At 38.2% G+C, this 18834-nt stretch overlaps 1 protein-coding gene across 2 annotated transcripts in view; it reads left to right on the forward strand.

The window, feature by feature from the left end:
- fgf14 (fibroblast growth factor 14) overlaps positions 1 to 18834 on the forward strand; it is a 395947-nt gene that overhangs the window by 201429 nt on the left and 175684 nt on the right. Inside the window, exon 2 of one of the 2 annotated variants that reach the window (XM_008106972.3) lies at positions 18186 to 18225. The exons of the other annotated variant lie outside the window; for it this stretch is intronic. The gene's annotated coding sequence lies outside the window, so the exon portion shown is untranslated. The remainder of the gene's footprint in view (positions 1 to 18185; positions 18226 to 18834) is intronic. 2 annotated transcript variants of the gene reach the window in all.

Raw genomic sequence — 18834 nt, forward strand, 5'->3', positions numbered from 1 at the left:
CTAGATTAATACATGAGTATATACAGTAGCTCTTGAAAATGCATAAGATTCAAGGAACAGATCTAGTTCTTGCATATGGTGATGTCTTTTCCGTGAGGCTGTTGCAGCGGTGGACAATGGAGAACATATCTACATCATTGCTACACCTTCCTGGACATCATGGTCTTATACTATGGCATTGTCCAGGGTAGCTTGGTGAGTAATTTATCAATTCCTGCCAGCAATGTGAACTCTGTAGTGCATTGATAGAGTGTTTGGTGGCAATCACATCTGTACCTCTGGTGTATTTATATTTCATACCCCTGATTCTCTTGAACCAATCTGGGAAGGTGGCTTTTGATATACTATATAGCTATGAGTCTGCTGTGTGGCTCTTTTTTATTTTTATTTTTTTAAAAAACATTAATATTTAAGATTATGCTTTCTATAACTACCTTGGTACATATGTAGAGATGCATTAATGGCTTGGCAGGGGCTCCTAACATCTGTCCTCGTGTTGTGTATATTTTGTCTTGCGTGTATACCTATTGAATAACTGAACATCTTAAATGTAGAAGCTTGCATTAACTGTGTTGCCATAGTAACAAATGCTTTAAAAAACCCACAATGATATAAAATGCCTTGAGGAGCAAAAAAAGTTCAAATGTGTTGTTCAGTGAAAACATTTGTTTTTCCCTTTCAACTGTTTCTTATTTCAAGCTCTTCCATCATCACCATCTCTCCCATTTTAATTCCACCTGAGTACCATGCTCAGGAATGCTGTACTTCTGTTCCTCTCAATGAATCCAAGATGAATACTTAATTTGCTGTAAATCTTACCTAGCCTTTTGGAGGGTGAATGGAGGGTGAAGAATTTTGGCTTATGCATTCTACATTCTGAAGCTTTGAATCTTACCTTTGCAACATAATACAAAAATTAACATCCCCTTATGTGGCTTCTGGAAATGTCAGATTTTTTTTCATGTCAGGAGCAACTTGAGAAACTGCAAATTCTTTTGGTGTGAGAGAATTGGCCGTCTGCAAGGACGTTGTTCAGGCGAAGCCTGGATGCTTTACCATCGTGTGGGAGGTTTTTCTCATGTCTTCGTGTGGGGAGCTGGAGCTGGCAGACAAGATCTCACCCTGCTTCCCGGATTTGAACCGTCATGCCTGCATAAGGGTTTAACCCATTGCACCACCGGGGGCTCCTTGTCAGATTTAAATGTGGCAATAAGATCTGACATTTTCCTCCTTTGTTTTTGTTTTGTCTCATGCTTCACCAGGATGGATGCTTTGCTCATTTTCAGACCATTGCTGTTACAAAATACTACTATGTCATAAACATCTATATCAAATAAGATCCAAAAAAATACTGTTTGGTTGATAGAAACTGTAGCACTTAATTCATGGCATTGCTTGGTAGGAAACGTCCAGTTTGTTGCCATGTGTTTACCTGACTTGGATGGAGCTGATTACATTTACTACGATGCATTTAAAATGTATTTGACATTCAGTTTACAGTTTAATTAACTTGATTTGTGTGTGGAATGTGTAAGTGCATTTGATATGGATGGTCTGGCTATTGTGGAATATTGATTATATCTTTAAAAGCTTTAAAGAGAAATAATAATTCCTATGGCCCCTGTAACATTCTGGTGCTTGCAAAAAATACAAGGCAGTAAAGAAGCAGAATAACATCATATCTAATTGAAAATGATACCCAGCCATGTATAATAGATTACCCAAGCCCTGTAAAATGTTAATACTAAGCATTACCATACAGCAAAATGAAATGGGATGAAAATGATGAGGATTTCAGCTCCTCTTTTGCAGAGGCTTGATTGGCTTTACGGCCATATGCCAGAAAGCCTGAAGCTTGGTTCTTCATATTGCTCAACTAATCAGATTAATTTATCTCTCAAAATGTCTCATGGAATATCAGTTCTCACCCTGTTTGTAATAATATGATGACAATGAGACAGGTTAGGCATTTGTCTCAATATGAGAAGACTTTAAGTCGATAGAGAGATGGGATCATAACTTCTGTTCCCAACCCCCATCCCCTGCTAAAGGAGGACTTTAAATTAAGAAAGGCTTTTATTCCTATTTAGGTAGCACAGTAAAGCATCCCTTCAAACCTTCCTGCTTAATTGAGCAAAGGTAGGGACACAAGGAATGGCTTCAGCTACCAACGGAGAGCTCCTCATGCTTTCAAGAAAGCAGCATTAGTTTGCTCATGAGATAAGGGACCTCGTCACATTGAGTTTTTTCCAGTAATTTTATACTTTATTTTACACTCATTTGAAGGACTTCGGGCCCTTCCAAATAATCTGGAAGATAATCTGGGATAAACAGAAAACCTGGGAACAGATACTGCGATATTGGGCCTGTTTGGAAGGGCCCTTAGAGAGACTGATCCCATCACATGATGTTGCCCCACTTCCAATGGCCATTTGTTGCCTCCTGTCCTTGAAATGGAGAGTAGTTGTAAAAAGTGTACTTAGGTGATCCCTCATAGCTCGAGGAGGATCGTCTTCCATCTCTGGTGTATTGGGGGTGGGTTCTTAGGTGGCTGAAGAGACCTATTCTTGATCTGCATGTTCTCCTGCAGTGAGGACATCGGTTTCCAGGTGGAAGGTGGTCCCAGTCAGGGTTGGCTTGACGTTCCTTCCTCTTGGCACATTTCTCCCTTTCACCCTCCATTCGTGCCTCTTCGAACTCCGCAGCACTGCTGGTCACAGCTGACCTCCATCTAGAGCCCACAAGGGCAAGGGCTTCCCAACACTCGCAAAGCTCAGGCGGTGTTGTATTTCAGTGTCGATGTTGACTTTTGTGGAGAGGTGGCTGCCAAGGTAGCGGAAATGGTCAACGTTTTCTAATGTGACACCATTAACTTGTATTCCTGGCATTGCAGAGGGATTAGCTGGTGCCTGTTGGAAGAGCACTTTGGTTTTCTCGATGGTCAATGAGAGGCCAAGCTTCTCGTATGCTTCTGCGAAGGTGTTTAGAGTGGCTTGTAGGTCTTCTTCTGAATGTGCACAGACTACATTGTCATCGGCATATTGGAGTTCTATAACAGATGTTGCAGTGACCTTGGTTTTGGCTCTCAGTCTGCTAAGGTTAAATAGCTTGCCATCTGTCCGATAGATGACTTCCACTCCAGTGGGAAGCTTCCCATCAACAAGGTGAAGTATCATAGCGATGAAGATGGAAAATAAGGTAGGGGCAATAACACACCCCTGCTTGACACCTGATTCCACCTTAAATGGGTCACTTTGGGAGCCATTGCTGTCCAAGATTGTTGCCATCATGTCATCATGGAGGAGCCGCAGGATGTTCACAAATTTGACAGGGCACGCGATTTTTTGGAGGATGGTCCAGAGAGCGCTGCGATTCACCGTGTCGAATGCCTTTGCAAGGTCAATGAATGCCATGTACAGAGGTTGGTTTTGTTCCCTGCATTTTTCTTGGAGCTGTCAGTGTAGTGTTCACAACAACGGGAGAGAAATCATGTTGAGAGCTCCAACTGTGCCTCTAATCAGTAAATTAGGTGAAAAACATGTCTGATGGCAAGCATCTAACTCTTCTGTGCTGTTTCGTAGCAAAGCGAGGTAGAACCAATGGGCAGACTTTAGATCCTTAGGGGGGGATTGGCAACCGTATTGCCCAGGAAGACTTTATATCTCACTACTTTGCCATTAGGCAGCCTTTTCTTAAGCAATTAGTTAGGTTTCCCAGGTTGGCTAGCCCCTTGTCCCCTAACGGCGGCGGCGGCGGCGGCGGCGGCGGCGGAGGAGGAGGAGGAGGAGGAGGAGGAGGAGGAGGAGAGTCCTTTGTAAACTTTGTAATGATCCAGGTGGGTCAAAGGGAGAAAGCTGTGAAAGCTGTGATAAAAAAGTTGATCAATAGCTTGGGCAGGTATAGCACATATGAGCAAAGAAAGCAGACCGAGAGCATGAAGTATCCCCACAGACAGCCCCCCGCCCTTCCAAAGGAGGGCAGGCAGGGAGAGAAGGACTGAAGAGAGCAGGTAGGGAGCTCGGTGGGAGGGGGGGCATGGGCTGGCACCAGGAACTTGCCAGCACATCTGGCAAAGGAGTCCCTTTTTTGTTTTGTTTTGAGAATTCATAGGAGGCCAAGTCAGGACAGAGCGAGCAGCCCTGGCATATAAGCGTCTCACTAGCACCTGAGCATGTGCAGAGTGTTTGTTTTCTTCCTGGAAATTAAAGCATTGCTACTCCTTCTCCTGTTTCTTGTAGCACATGGGTTATGATATGCTGCCAACATGGCAACCAAATCCATTCTTTTATACCCTTACAGCTTCATTGGTGTTATTTTCAGATTCTTTTTTGCTTCCAAAGTACATTAAATGCCATTTGCGTCCACCCCCCCGCCCAGAATGTTGAATACATGTGACATAACATTAGTTCTGTTCATCTGGGAAGTGTGTGTTTGGCCCATGAAAATTGCTTGCCCTGGCGTTCCCCATCCCCATTGCCCAAATTCCATTATCCCCTGTGAGCAGCCCCATTGGCCATATGGACTGGGTGAGGAGAATACAATGTGGGAAAGACTGATATAAATCCCCAAAACCTAAAAGTTGAATAAAGCCTGTTTATCAAAGCAATGCCATGTTTATAAGGGCTGTGCAAAATTATCGTTAGTCCTTATGATGTGATATCCATCATGTGGGTGTGGCCTGTGCCAAAAACTTAAGAATCAAAACTTACCCAATACTTTTTCATTTGAATTTTGTAAAGTCAGTTTCATTTTGAGTGCAAGCAAACTGTAAAACAAAGTCCAAAAGGCTGCCTTTCCTCTTTAAATTAATAGCCTCTCGCCCTAAGAGAGGGAAGCGACAGAGAGAAAGCAGAGTTTGCTGGGAAAGAAAATGAGAAAGCACAGAATTCTGGGAAATGTATAGAAAATTCAAGGAGATATCTCTTGTAGTTGTTTTTAAAAATTTATAAAAACTTTGAAAATTCCCCAAAACTCTGTGGATAAATGAAATGTTCTGAAACTTGATGGACTAACAGTGGCACATGTGTTCTATTATTGTAGCAAGTTCCACCCCAATAACTGTAAAAAGAAATGTGAGAAAGTAGCCCCTGAAGTTTCTGCAATGTGCAATTACTATAATGAAAAAGTAATGAAATTTGGTTACTCTTGTTATAGTAACAGAATTTTCACTAATTATATTTTAGAAACAAAATTTTGTATTGAGTTTTGAAAGTTTTTTTCATCGATTGCAGAGCCCTAATATTTATGCCATACAGATTTGAAAGGCTGTATTAAGCTATAAGGCAAGAAGCTTTTTTATTATAAAAAAACAAAGTTCATCTCATTTGCTTAGATGACCATGTACCATTTTGATGAATTTCAACAGGCAACTGACCGTGAGATCTGTGTGCTTATTCCTCCCTTGTCTCTTCCTTCCAATGTGTACAATGGAAATCAGTATTTTTTCAGCCAGTTATAACATTGAATACGATGGCAGTTATAACACTGGATATGATGGCCTTCTTCACATAAATGCTAGTGGCCGTAGTTTGTAAAATTTATGGATATTACAGTATTTTAGTTTAGCAGTGTTGTGGACTACTTCGTTAGATACATAGTCATTTTAAAGGACTTCTGGATGCCTAGAGACTTTACTGCAATTCTTAAAAAACAAATCTGTATTATTATCTCCATATTATGGGGTAGTAGACTGTAGATGTTGAAAGAGGGTATAATCTGTCTGTGAGTTAATGATATGAATTCATGATTCATAGCTTAATCTCTTATCCTCTCTGCTCTTGTACACTTTACATGCACTGTCATATTTTAAAATGACATACTTTGACTATAGAAAACAAACAGCAATCTGCACATCAGGATGTCTCCATTCATTATGTGTTTCTGTGTAACAGGGCAATGAAGGATGACAGCAGAAAGCACAAAGAAACCAAAGCCATTTAGAGTGCGAATTGGATATAGAAAGAATAATTGAAAACAATGGATAGAGTGTTGCAGTGTGAAATGTTTCTGGCATGCTGGTTGGGAAGATCTGTGTTTTTCCAGGGCATATATAGTAATTCAGCATCTGAATGTACAAGATTCATATGGCTGTCTCTGTTTCCTTCTTTGTTTAGCAATTCTGTCTGTCTTTGATGTGTATTTTTTTTTTAAAAAACTTTTAATTTAATTTAATATTTAATTTGGACACCCACCCACATACACATACACAGACAATTTTGGTTTTGGTTTTGAATTTTTCAAAGCTAATGATAAAGTAATACAAAGATGTCTTTAACATGAATTAATACTTGTGTTAATATTGGAAGCAAGTAGAAAAAGGGGATCTTCTCAAAATTCTCTTATCTAGAAATGGTTAATAGTTACTTTTGTACATTGAAGAATTCATAGTGCAATCCTATTAGCTGTCCACTTGGTTCACTGGGACTTATTTTTTTGATAAATGCGGTGAATAAGAGCAGGAGCATAACTGGCATGATGACACTAAATCAATGTCTTAACTGTGGCCTCAAAGATTCATGCAGCCTATCCACTCCCAAATACTCTGCCCCCAAATGCTCTCTAATGAGACATGATAATTCTCCCATATTTTTTGTTTCCTGCTGGGACATTTTCTGTTAAGTAAACTCCTGTTTATTTCCTGTTGTTACTAATGTGTCTCCTGGGCCTAAAATGTCCAGGAGGGCACTAAAACAATGTCTGTCTTGCTCTGCCTAATGCTAGAATTGGTCATGAAATTACAAAGAATGTTATTTGAGGCTATTTCTGCAGATCTAATTCCCTGTGGTTGAGGTCTTGTGAACTTTGCTTGAGTAAACACATATATCATTGGAACCGAACAACAATATATTCTGAAGAGGGAGCTGCTGGTCCAAGACCTTCTCTAGAACGAATCTACTGTAGAGTGAAAACAAATTTACACAAAACCAGTGTCACTCTCCAAGTGACATATTATCTCAAGAGCTACAAAAATTCCTCAACTTATCTTGTCATATTGGGCCTAGGAGGAAGGGTACAAAAAGAGCAACTTAAGTACTAGTCCAGAATATGAAATTTCATAGACTGGAAAGGAGTGAGTTGCTAGAAGAACTTGTAGGGCGCACAAAATATCTACATATATGCTACAAACTGGTGACCATTGCCTCATGTTGGGTCTTCCTATCCAGAATGACTGTATATGACCTTTATATATAATTTGCTAGAATCCATTGGGGTGACTTTTCTGGATTGTCTACTGACTCCTAGACAAAAAGGAACATTTAGTTACTTATCTGATTTAGCTTCTGCCTTTATCCCAGCAAGAGATCAAAGGCATCATACATGTTAAAGGCTGGTAAATTGTTGTTTTCTAACCTTGCCCTCCATCTCAAGCACAATTCCTTTCCCCAGTAATTCTGTCTAGATCTTGGAGAGAGTGTGCACATCCAGTAATCTTTCCAAACTCTGTGCTTCTAAGGACATTAAAATCAGCAAACTGTAGGGCTCATATGTAGCCACAAGATGGTATCCTATAGTGTGGAGAACTAGATATTTTGGACACCTCAGAAAATAGTAGGCTGCCTTCTTTCTTTTCTTTTTTTATAAGGTTTAGAAATGGTTCCCAGTCCTTGATAAAGTTTTTTGTGTTTTATCTTTGTTCATCATTGCTAATTTGTCCATTTCTGCTATTTTAAATACTGTATCTAATAACAACAACAACAACAACAATAATAACAATTTTATTTGTAACCCACCCTATCTCCCCAAGGGAACATTTCTATTGTTGGAAGGTCTGCCTTCTTCCAGAACTGTACATATACTGTTCTTGCTGCTATTATCTTGTAGTGTAATACTTTATAGTTTAATGATTTTGTTTGGTTATTTGACATTCTCAATAAAAATAATTCAGACTCCAATTTTATCTTTGAATGAAAAATTTCTTGCAGCATCTTTTGTATCTTGCCCCAGAATCCTCTTGCTTTTTTACAGATCCACCACATGTGAAGGAAAGTTCTTTCCAGTTCTTTACATTTTCAGCATTTATTGTTTCTTCCCTTATACATTTTAACTAGTCTTGCTGGGGTCAGGTAGCATCTGTTCATCATTTTATAAAAATTTCCTCTAAGATCATAATATCAAATTTTTGTTAAGCCATAGTTCATTTTTCCCATTTATCTAGTTCTATGTTGTGACTGACATTTTGTGCCCATTTAATCATACAATCTTTTATTGGTTCTTTTTATTAGAAGGCTTCATAATTTAACCTGTTAAAATGGTTGTATAGATAATAAATATCAGGCCAGAAGAAAGAATAGATAAAGAATGTAATAAGATGGAAGAATGTAATTATATATGAATGCCTCCAACCCAAGGAATGGGAAGTCACTAAATTGGGAGGGGTGAAAGGAGGAGAGAGCATAACTAAATACAAATATGGTATAGATGTTAGGAAGTATTGTATTGGTTCATGCATACACACACACACACATATATGATTTGTTTCACTGGTTTTTTATGAATACATAAATTGAAAATAAAAACATATTAATCCTCAAAAAAAGTAGGCTCCAGTGCTCAAATGAGGCCATCAGAGAGTAGTGTTCCACCATGAGGTGTGGTGTCTTAGGGCAAAGAATTGGGCTGGCTGCAGTGCAGAGGTGCAACCAGAAGAGAGCAATCTAGTATGGGAAGAGTGATGCCTCCTAAGACATGTTCCAAGAACCAGACTCAGGCTGGATCTACAAACTGACATAAACTGTTTGAATTGCATTATATAGTCAGTGTAGATCCATACCAGACTTGTTTCAGAACAACTGCCTATAACAAAGCATTTATGTGTCACAGAAATATAGATCAGGATTTGTGAGTCTGGAATTGTGCTTGAACACAAACTATCTGAGCTGTGGTTTATACTGTGGTTCTTGTCTTGTGTTTTGGTCCTATTCTTTGTTTTATGATATGATCCTAATTGATCTTTAGTCTAAACCCCTCTTTCTTATTTTCTGACATGTTCCAGATTGCGCATGTATCAAATAGTAATTGAGTTAGACTTCCCATTTTCAGAGTGCATAATAAAATATGGATATTTTTGGGGCAAAGAAAAATATCTAAAGAACATTTTGTCCATGTGCCCATGTAGAGTTTGTATGTGTGCACATCTTTGTACATTTCAAATAACCAGAAATGTAGCGTGCTTAGACAAAGGAGAATAAGAGATCAACAGTCCCAATCCGTTAAATTTTCCAAAATATTTGAAGTAATAGGTGGTACATGTTTGTATCAGGCCCCGGGAAACTATACTCAGGTGGGCACTAACTTAAAAATAACAGTGGTTCTGTAGCTGAAAAAGAAGTTAAAATAGAATATGGTTTTTTTCTTTGGTTTTTGTGTGATTAGCAGAATGAGTACTGATTGACATATGGTGGCAGCTGTGTGAGTGGGCCATTACAGATCAAATAGTAAAACAGAACTTCCAGATCATCTTGTGTTGTCTTGATCATAGTGTTTTCTAATAAAGTTGTTTGCACATTCAGCTGCAAATACTGAGGTGTGAATGAGATGATTACATGATCATGTGAATGAATGCTGCTTAAGTTTCATAGCATATGTATGATATTTCTGTAACTTGAGATCAAGGGAAAAATCACTGCAGTGCAATCTCAAGAAGATGTAACATTTTGTAGACATAATTGCCACTGCTTATATTTGCATGACACAGGCTATATATCATCCAAACCGATATAAATACAGTTGTTCAATAATAACACTTGTATTATTTCCCAGTGTTGTTTGCACAGCGGAATTCTTGGTCTTTTGATCCAACTTGGATCCTTCATTTTTTAAACATTTTTTTAAACACATGGTAACTGTCAAATTTACATTTGTTTCATCTTTAAGCATAATTCATCAAAATTTGCTCATATTACCAGGTTGTTTTCAAGGGTGGAGTGGGGAGATGAAAAGCAATAAATGTGCAGATGAATATTCATAACTGCATGACTAAGCTTCCTATTTATTATAACAACTTCAACAGTTCTGTGTGTTTTTAAATCTTAATACTTTTGTTTCTTACACTACATATTCTTGACTATGCAGGTGGAGTTGCAAGAGCTGTACTGTCTGAAATGTTTTAACTCAGGATTTCAAACCAGTTCTCAGATCATGGAATAAAGGTTGCCAGGGGTGTGAATGGGCTGATGTCCTTGAGTTTTGCACCCAGTTTTAGTAAAATGATTTCTTTAAGAACAACACTGAAGGGATCTATAAAAAAGGTAACGGGGATAGAGATTATCAAGTACTAATGTAATTTGAGTGCCAACTACTGCTGATGAACAGGTGGGCAGATACAACATACATGGAGCATCATAGCACATGTAATCCCTACAAAAAACAGAACCCTAAATCACAGCAACATAGGGTTGCATATGACCTCATGCTACCTTTTTTTGCAACATCCATGATGCCTCTGTTGCTGAAGAATCAGCACCCTCCACCAGTACCATTCAGAGTTGTTCTTCTATTCTTTACTGTTAGTTTCAGAAGGGAAAGAGAAACTCCAACTCATTGTCCACCTAGACACAATGGTGCTGATAATGTTCAATAAATTTGATGGCAAGCACCAAAATTTATCAGTAGCAGCTGATTCAACAGTATTGCTATCTAGAGATGTTAAACTGGAGTCAGATTATTATTTTTAAAGGGGAGAACTTTATAATAATAATTCTTATATCCCGGCCATCTCCCTGAAGGGACTCTGGGCACCTTACATGGGGACCAAGCCCAGTAATGTAACAATAAAATACAGCAACATAGATACTCGGCAACAACGTTTTCCTAATTTATTTGGGGAAAACATTCTGATTTTTTTCTTGCAGCAAAGAAAACACAATAGCACAACAGATGCACAGCATCATGAAAACCAATGCACATAGCCTACTAAAGCCACTCCAGATATAATTGTAGGATGACTCAATCTCCCATATATCTCACATAGATAGGATTGTATCCTACTGATTGCACCATTGCTGCTGTAATATTTCAGTGTTGTTAACAGCAATGTATGCTAGGGCTATAAAGTATTACCTTATTCTTGGAACGACATCAGCATTCTGTGTATGTTTTATCTCAGATGACATGCAAAAATGAAGTCAAAGCAAAGATGATAGTTTCTCCTCCTCCTCCAAAGTATGCAGATGGCACTACATGGAAATAGCAGCTAGTGAGAGTTTTGTAATTTTGAACATGTCAGTACTTGCCACACAAGCTGTTTCAAATTTGCTGGTAATGTTATTGTCATTAAAAGCAGGTGTGAATGTCAAGTGAATATTTATTTTCTGTATTTTAACATGACTGTTACCATTTAAAGCACGTCTGCTTTGTTTAGTGCATAACCATATTGGTTTTACAGTATATCTATAAGCAATGATCAGTTTCACATACTGTGTGCATATTGTTGCAAGTATTTATTTATTTATTTACAGTATTTATATTCCGCCCTTCTCACCCCGAAGGGGACTCAGGGCAGATCACATTACATATATAAGGCAAATATTCAATGCCGTAACATAGAACAAAGACAGAGACAAATGCAGCTCCAAGCTGGCCTCGAACTCATGACCTCTTGGTCAGAGTGATTTGTTGCAGCTGGCTGCAGCTGATTGCTCACCAGCCTGCGCCACAGTCCGGAGCTGTGTACAGCTATCAATGTTTTTAGTTTCTCATATGAAAACCTTGCTGGTGTAACTGGAATGCAGCTGGACAGCTTATAACTTGACACAGCTTTAATGCACATTCTATAATCAACAATTATCTATGCAATAAGATCCTGGTGTGTTCATATTCCAAGACAATAGCATGCAATGGCTGATAATTTTGAGCTAACACTGAAAGTCATCTCTTATTTAGTGTTTTTGGTCTCCTGTTTCCTATGTTTAAGATCTTATCATTTGCAGCAATTCAGAGCCGTTTTATATTTCAAAATGACTGTTGATTTGTAAGATAACATTTGACTGAGGATGCATCTATAATGATGAATTAATTCAGTTTGATACCACTTTAATAGCCATGGTTCAATACTATAGAATCATGAGAATTATAGTTGTACAAAGTCTTAGCCTCCTCTGCCAAAGGATAGTGATGCCTCATCAAATTACAAATCCAAGTATTCCATACCATTGGGCCATGACAGTTGAAGATGAGCCATGACAGTTGTCAAATTGCATTAATTCTGTAGTGTAGGTGCACCCCACAGTGCATTGGGGGAAAAACCTGGAAGACAGGATGCTTTACATGTGAAAATAGGATATTTATATGATTGTAAACATTCCTTCCATCTTCATCATCTATTATACATAAAACTGTCTAAAATGTTCAACATACTCTTGTAAAATAGAATAAAATTCCTTTCTGTAGACCTAACATACATAAAATCTTAGAAGTAGAAGGGAGTTGGAGGTAAAACAAAAAACTATGGTAACTGAGATGGAGAAATATAATGATTACATGAAGAAAGAACAAAAATGTTTAAAACAAAATGGAAGGAATGAAGGAAATAAAGAAAGAGAAGAGACAAATATTAGAATAAATTACAAAAATAATACACAGAGCAGACTAAACAAATATCTAAAGGGAGAGCTTTACACAGAAGGTGAGAAATAGCATAATAAATGAAAAGTTTAATATAAAGATTACTGTTTGATGAATGGATGAACTGAGCAGGAGAATGGGAAAAGGCAGCATTATTAGATAAGAAGTTTAAACTTCTTAAAGGATGGAGATTAAATAAAATACCAAACAATAGAGGAAGTCAGTGAAGGGAAACGTTTAGAGGTATTGGAGATTAATGAGAAGAACAGTTGAAAGCAACAGTAATCTGTTTAAACTGAAAGACAGGATGACTGATATCCCAACATTACAATAATCCACCTGAGACATAATTGAGGATCTGAATAAGGTTTTTAGTACAATAAAAAAGAACAAATGTTATATAGAACAAGAATGAGCAAATCACACATGATTTTTCACCATTGGCTAACTTGGAAGATATTACTGGGAACATACCGTATATACATACCGAGTATAAGCTGACCCAAATATAAGTCGAGGCACCTAATTTTACCACAAAAAACTGGGAAAACTTATTGACTCGAGTATAAGCCGAGGGTGGAAAATGCAGCAGCTACTGGTAAATTTCAAAATAAAAATAGTTACCAATAAAATTACATTAACTGTGTCATAAGTGGGGTTAATGTTTTTTGATTATTTACTGTATTTCAAAGAAAAACAATAAGCTAACTCTGTAAGTGTATAAGTAGAGTCAACAAAAACAATATGGTATCAACAATAACTTTATAATAATCATCATTATCATCATCAACAACTTCCTTTGTATCCTGCTCTATCTATCTACCCATGGGGATTTAGGCCAGCTTCCAACATAGTAACAGGCAAACATTCAATGCCTATATAATCAATGTAGAGCTAGATATAGCTCTATAATTATATATACTAATTTCATATTTGCATTTTCCCCCTGAAAAGCTTTCAAATCCTCTGTGCATTTCCCTCCTGCAATATTTGCAAGTCCCATTTATCTATGTTTACATCTATCTAGACATCTCTGTGTGTGTGCATATTTCAAAGGCCTATATCTATATTAATATCTATCTATCTAGACATTGCTCTCTATATAGAGAATTATATCTTTATAGGACTTGCAGAGACTTGCAAACATATGAGGGGAAAATTCATATATTAAATTAATGTATTTGTAGGGGGAAATGTATATATTATTTACAAGCTTTGGGGCATGCATTTGCCCAAGGAAGAAATGCAAGCAAAGCCCTCCTAAAAACAACTTTGGCCTCTTTTCTCCTCCCCTTTCCCACCTCTTTTATTTATCGCTTTTCAAACTCTAAAAGTAGCCAGAAAAGGCTTTTTAAAACTTTCCTTCCTCTCCCAAAAAACCCACTCCATTTTTGTTTCCTTAGGAATAAAAAGAAATACACACCTTCTGTTGCTCTTCTTTCCCTCCTTCCCTCCCTATTGACTCAAACGTTCTTGCAATAATAGTAATAATAATAATAAATCTTGCAAATTTGCAAGAGTCTCTCTTTTTCTTCCCCTTACACTCATGCAATATTTTTCTTCTTCCTGGCTTGCAAGAGGCTTTCACTCACTCTCCTTTCACTTTTGAAAACATTCCCTTGTCTCTCTCTTTCTTAAAAAATAAGATAACTCCAGCCTGGGAGGAGAAGCGGAGAAAGGAGGTTTTGGAAAAGAAAACATACTGTAGTCTTCAGGCTCCACTGCCTGGCTTGACCTTGACCTGTTTATAAGCCGGGGGAAGCTTTTTCAGCCCCCAAAAAGAGATTTAAAAACTCGGCTTATCTTCGAGTATATACGATATGTCTACTGTGTCATATGTTGCCTACTCCTGTTACAGAGAGATACATTGTAGCACTAATGTAATCAATTGGCAAGGCAGAGGCTGAACAATAGTCAGTTCCATAAACCCACAAGATCTAACAGAGAAAACAAGCAAGTTTGGTTGTGTTTATAATACATGTCCATAATTACATTCATAATGGAGGAAAAAATGAGAAAATGGCTGCATGCAGGAAAAGAGCAGGTGTAGTTAACCAAATAGAAAGTCACCACAAGGCAAACTAGCAATTAGTATAGGCATGCAAAGGTGGCTAACTGTAACAACATGAATTCAAAAGGAAAAAAGGGTGGAAAACAACCACATAATTAATTTGCTGAAAGAGATATTGCTGCTCTTGTTCCTTTCCCCCATCTTTAATCTGACTTGGGCGTCGGGGGGGGGGGTACTGCCTCCATAATCTTCCAATCCAGCAGTAGCAAAAGCGAGTCGCTTTCTCAGCCACAGCACATCCTGGAATGATCCAAATGATCCTCCCATTTCTTCTGCCATTACTGCACACTCTGTGGTGCCCTTAACTTTGATTTGCTTGAGATGGAGTGGATGAGGATGCAGAACTAGTCCTGAAAAGTGCTGGGCAATGGAAAGAAGATGAAAGTTGGCAGGCTCAGTAGTGGATGGAAAGTGAAGTGAAAGAGGGCAGAGATTTAGTAGCTCTACATTCATCACAGAGGACTGAGATTCTTGCAATAGGGGGTGGAATTATTTTGTCCTGGACTGTAGCAAACTTTATCTCTGTTGTGTTAACTTGCTCTAGGCAGACTCAAAGATATTTAAAAGAGATGACATTCCTCTTGTCTGAAGTGGTACGACGTCAGATGAATTATTTATTTATGTATTTATTTAATATTTATCTTACTTCCTCTCTAATGTGGAGATCAGCTACTTTGCTTCAAATGTCCTTGGCTCTGTGCCACAAGAAACGTCTGGACAACCCTATGACTACTTCTGGAATATTTGTTGTTCCTTTGATCCAGGCTTTCACACATCTTTCTAAAGTGATATTATTATTATTATTATTATTATTATTTCTACACCACATTATCACTTTAAAGTGGCTAACACTAAAAGCAATACAATATATAGGTTAACACTGCAATCCTAAGCACACATAATAGGCAATGACCCACTGAAAACAGTGAGAACTGCTCTTGAATAAAGATATAGAACTTCAGTAGAACTCTTGTTTTTTTTCCTGCCTTATGAACAACATTCCATATAGCAGGCCATATTATTCTTAAGAAAATGTATTTCTTCCAACTCCCAGGTGGCTCTTTTTCTGTTCTTATTATCTGACTTTAGTTGCCCACTTACTTACCTAGTACAGAAATACTGGGGCAAGCTGATAACCATGTGTTAAGAATAATTTTTGATACATCTAGTAATATGGCAGCAAAGGAGATGGATTGATTAATTAGATACAGGTTTCTAATGACTCCATTTTTTAGAACTTTGGCAATAACAACAAAACCCTTGGAGAAATGAGGTCAATAAACCACTCCATTTCTGGGTTTGAATGTCTTGCCTGTTCTTTGAACGTTCTGTCTTGAAGGATTTAATATCAATGACTAGTTTGTGTAGTATTAAAGAGTTTCAACATGAAACCCAAAGACATTCCCATCAAGAATTTGGTCACAGTTCTCAGACAACAAATTTCACACAATGATATAGGGGTAAATTTTGAAGTGCACAATACCCAATGACAGGCTCGTCATGGTACCTCCAAGCAGAGTCCAGAAATGCTAGCAGCTGTGGTGATCCTTATCAACAAAGCAGTTCTAGCACATTTCATGTCTACCATATGCAGGTTTCTTATAAGTAGAACCAATGGGTCTTTTAAAAGGTATACATGCTATGGAAGTAAAGGTACTTCATATATTTTGCCTAATAAACAGGGATAACTCTCAACCTTATATTAGAATTAAAACAAATGCCATAATGTATCCAATTTCTCACATTGTCTGTCAGAACACAGGCACCTTAAAGAGCCACATACACAATACTCAGTGTTAACAAAAGTTTTATTGAAACTCAAAAACAGGCTCAGAGACACTTAGTGCAGTGTCTCTGACCAAAAACTCAAAGTCTTCGCCCAAACTGGGCTTAAAAGGCAAAACGGAAAATAATCCGGATTAAATCATAGTCAATGGAATTGGCAGCAAACAGTGCTGGAATGGGCTTCCTGGAAGTTAGCGCTGAACACCGAAGTAAACAAAACCAGTAAGAGTTCAACAAAATAGCAAAACAAAGGTCCAAACTAACATCATCCCCAAGTTGTTTACACAAGCCGCAGTTGAGTCAAGCCAGGAACAAAGGAAAGCCGCACTCACTATAGCCAATCCCAAGGTAGTTTACCGAAGCAGGTAACCAAAGCCGAAGTCAAATAAATCCAAAGCCAGGAAGGGAGAAAGCTGCATCCATGAAAAGCCAGTCCAAACGTCGTTACTGAGGGTCATCAAACAAAGCCGGAGTCATCAGTCCAAAGGTCCAGGAAGGGATAAAAGCACACTCATGATAGTCCAGTCCAAATCCAAGAATCACAGGAACCAGGAACGCCAAGCTGTAGAGCCAGGACCCAAAGCCCAACAGGAAAAACAGGCAGGGACAAACCTACACCAAAAATGACACTTTGCCTTCTGCAAAGGATCCCCCATTTCAGACCCTACTATTATCTTACAAATCATTATCTGAAGATGAACTGGCCTCCACCTCATCATCATCCCCACAGCTGTTCCTGTCGTTACACGTGAACCCCGCCCATCATCCCTCCAGTTCCTCCATCTCCTATCAAGACTTAGGTCTCCCCATGCCTCGGGTGTATCAGCTGTTTGCCAATCCTCCTGCCCCGAAAACCCCACAAACGTATCACCAGAAGTTGGCTCTGCAAACACATCCCTTATTTCTTGTACCCTAGTCCAGCCTGATGTGCCCTCTACATTTTCATCACTCCCAGACCCATCATCCCCAGAGAAATCCAAAAACGACTCCTCCTCTGTGGGAGCAGTAAGTATATCCCAGAGCTCCTTCCTCTCCCTTTCCTCATTTGATTCCTGCTCCCGAGTAACCCTTTTAGTTCCTCTGTTCACATCCATCCCATCTCCTCCTTCAATCATTGACTCCTCATCACTTGAAAACTTTTCAAATGTGTCTTCCTCAGAAGGTGCCATAAGTATCTCCCGGATCCATTTCCTTTGTTGTTCCTCATTTGGCACCTGCTCAAGATTACCCCTTTTCCTCCTACTAGTACTTCTACTACCGTTTGTAATACTGCCAGGAGACTCAACTACAACATTGTCAATATTTAGATTTTGATTTTTTTATTATGCGGAAGTTTCTCTATTACTTCTTTCCATGTGAATTCGGAATACCCATGGAAATGTGCAATGAGTTGCACCCAGGCTCCAAAGATAGTTCTCAATAATAGGCCTCCCACAAGCTTATTGTATGGTATCTGATTTATGAGAATGGCAGAAAATAAACATACCAAAATGGAATGCAAAAGTCATAATTACTTGCTGTGGTCCTTTCCCTGCCTTATTTATAACTTCTATATTTTTCTGTCCTAGTTACATATTTTGAAGAAATACCAATAATATATAACATTATATCTATTTCCAGAAACAACATGCTTTGTTTTTTCAATGATCAGGAATGGGGGGGAAACAATGAAGCATTGCTGTGTGTCCTCCTTTAAACTAGTCTTTTTGCTGCTTACTTCCTAGTAAGTAGAGCTATAATGGTTGCTATATGGAATCTTGTTTTGTAGGATGGAAGAAGGAGAAGGACTACAACAAACACAAATAGTGGTATGTAAGTCTTCATTTTATTGATTTTTCTCTCCTTACATCCTTTCTCCCCTTTTCGCCTCATGACAGTGTGTTGAATACACTCACTGGTTTGTTCAATTTTTATTCATAATCATATTTTCATTAAACAAAAGCAAAATTTTATCATAAACATCTGAAATAGCCTAGATTACATTCTAAAACAAAACATTATCTGATGTCAGTGGCAAATACAGCAGATTTTATCAAATCCTCACTGTTACATATCTTTGGGATTCTACTTTTTGTCATTTATTCCACCAACTGTCCAGTTTCCTTGACATGATACATTTGTTAAGGATTGAATGAACACTATCATCAACTAAAAGCACTCTTATCATTCCCTGATGACTTTTGATTACAATTTAATTGAGATAATTGCCATCCAGCACATCTACACTGGCCACGTAAAATGAAAAGACCCTGGACCAGCTCAATGGTGACCAAAAGCCACATGGATCTGCTTCAGGGTAACGGGAGGTCAGACCACATTAATTTGGCCTTGACTTGCATTAACTAAGTATTCCCTGACTTGGACCCATGTAAACAATTAGGCCATGATGGAACTGGCTTCAACTGTTTATACTGCCA

This window comes from Anolis carolinensis, chromosome 3 (assembly GCF_035594765.1).
Source record: "Anolis carolinensis isolate JA03-04 chromosome 3, rAnoCar3.1.pri, whole genome shotgun sequence".
Taxonomy (NCBI): Eukaryota; Metazoa; Chordata; class Lepidosauria; order Squamata; family Dactyloidae; genus Anolis; species Anolis carolinensis.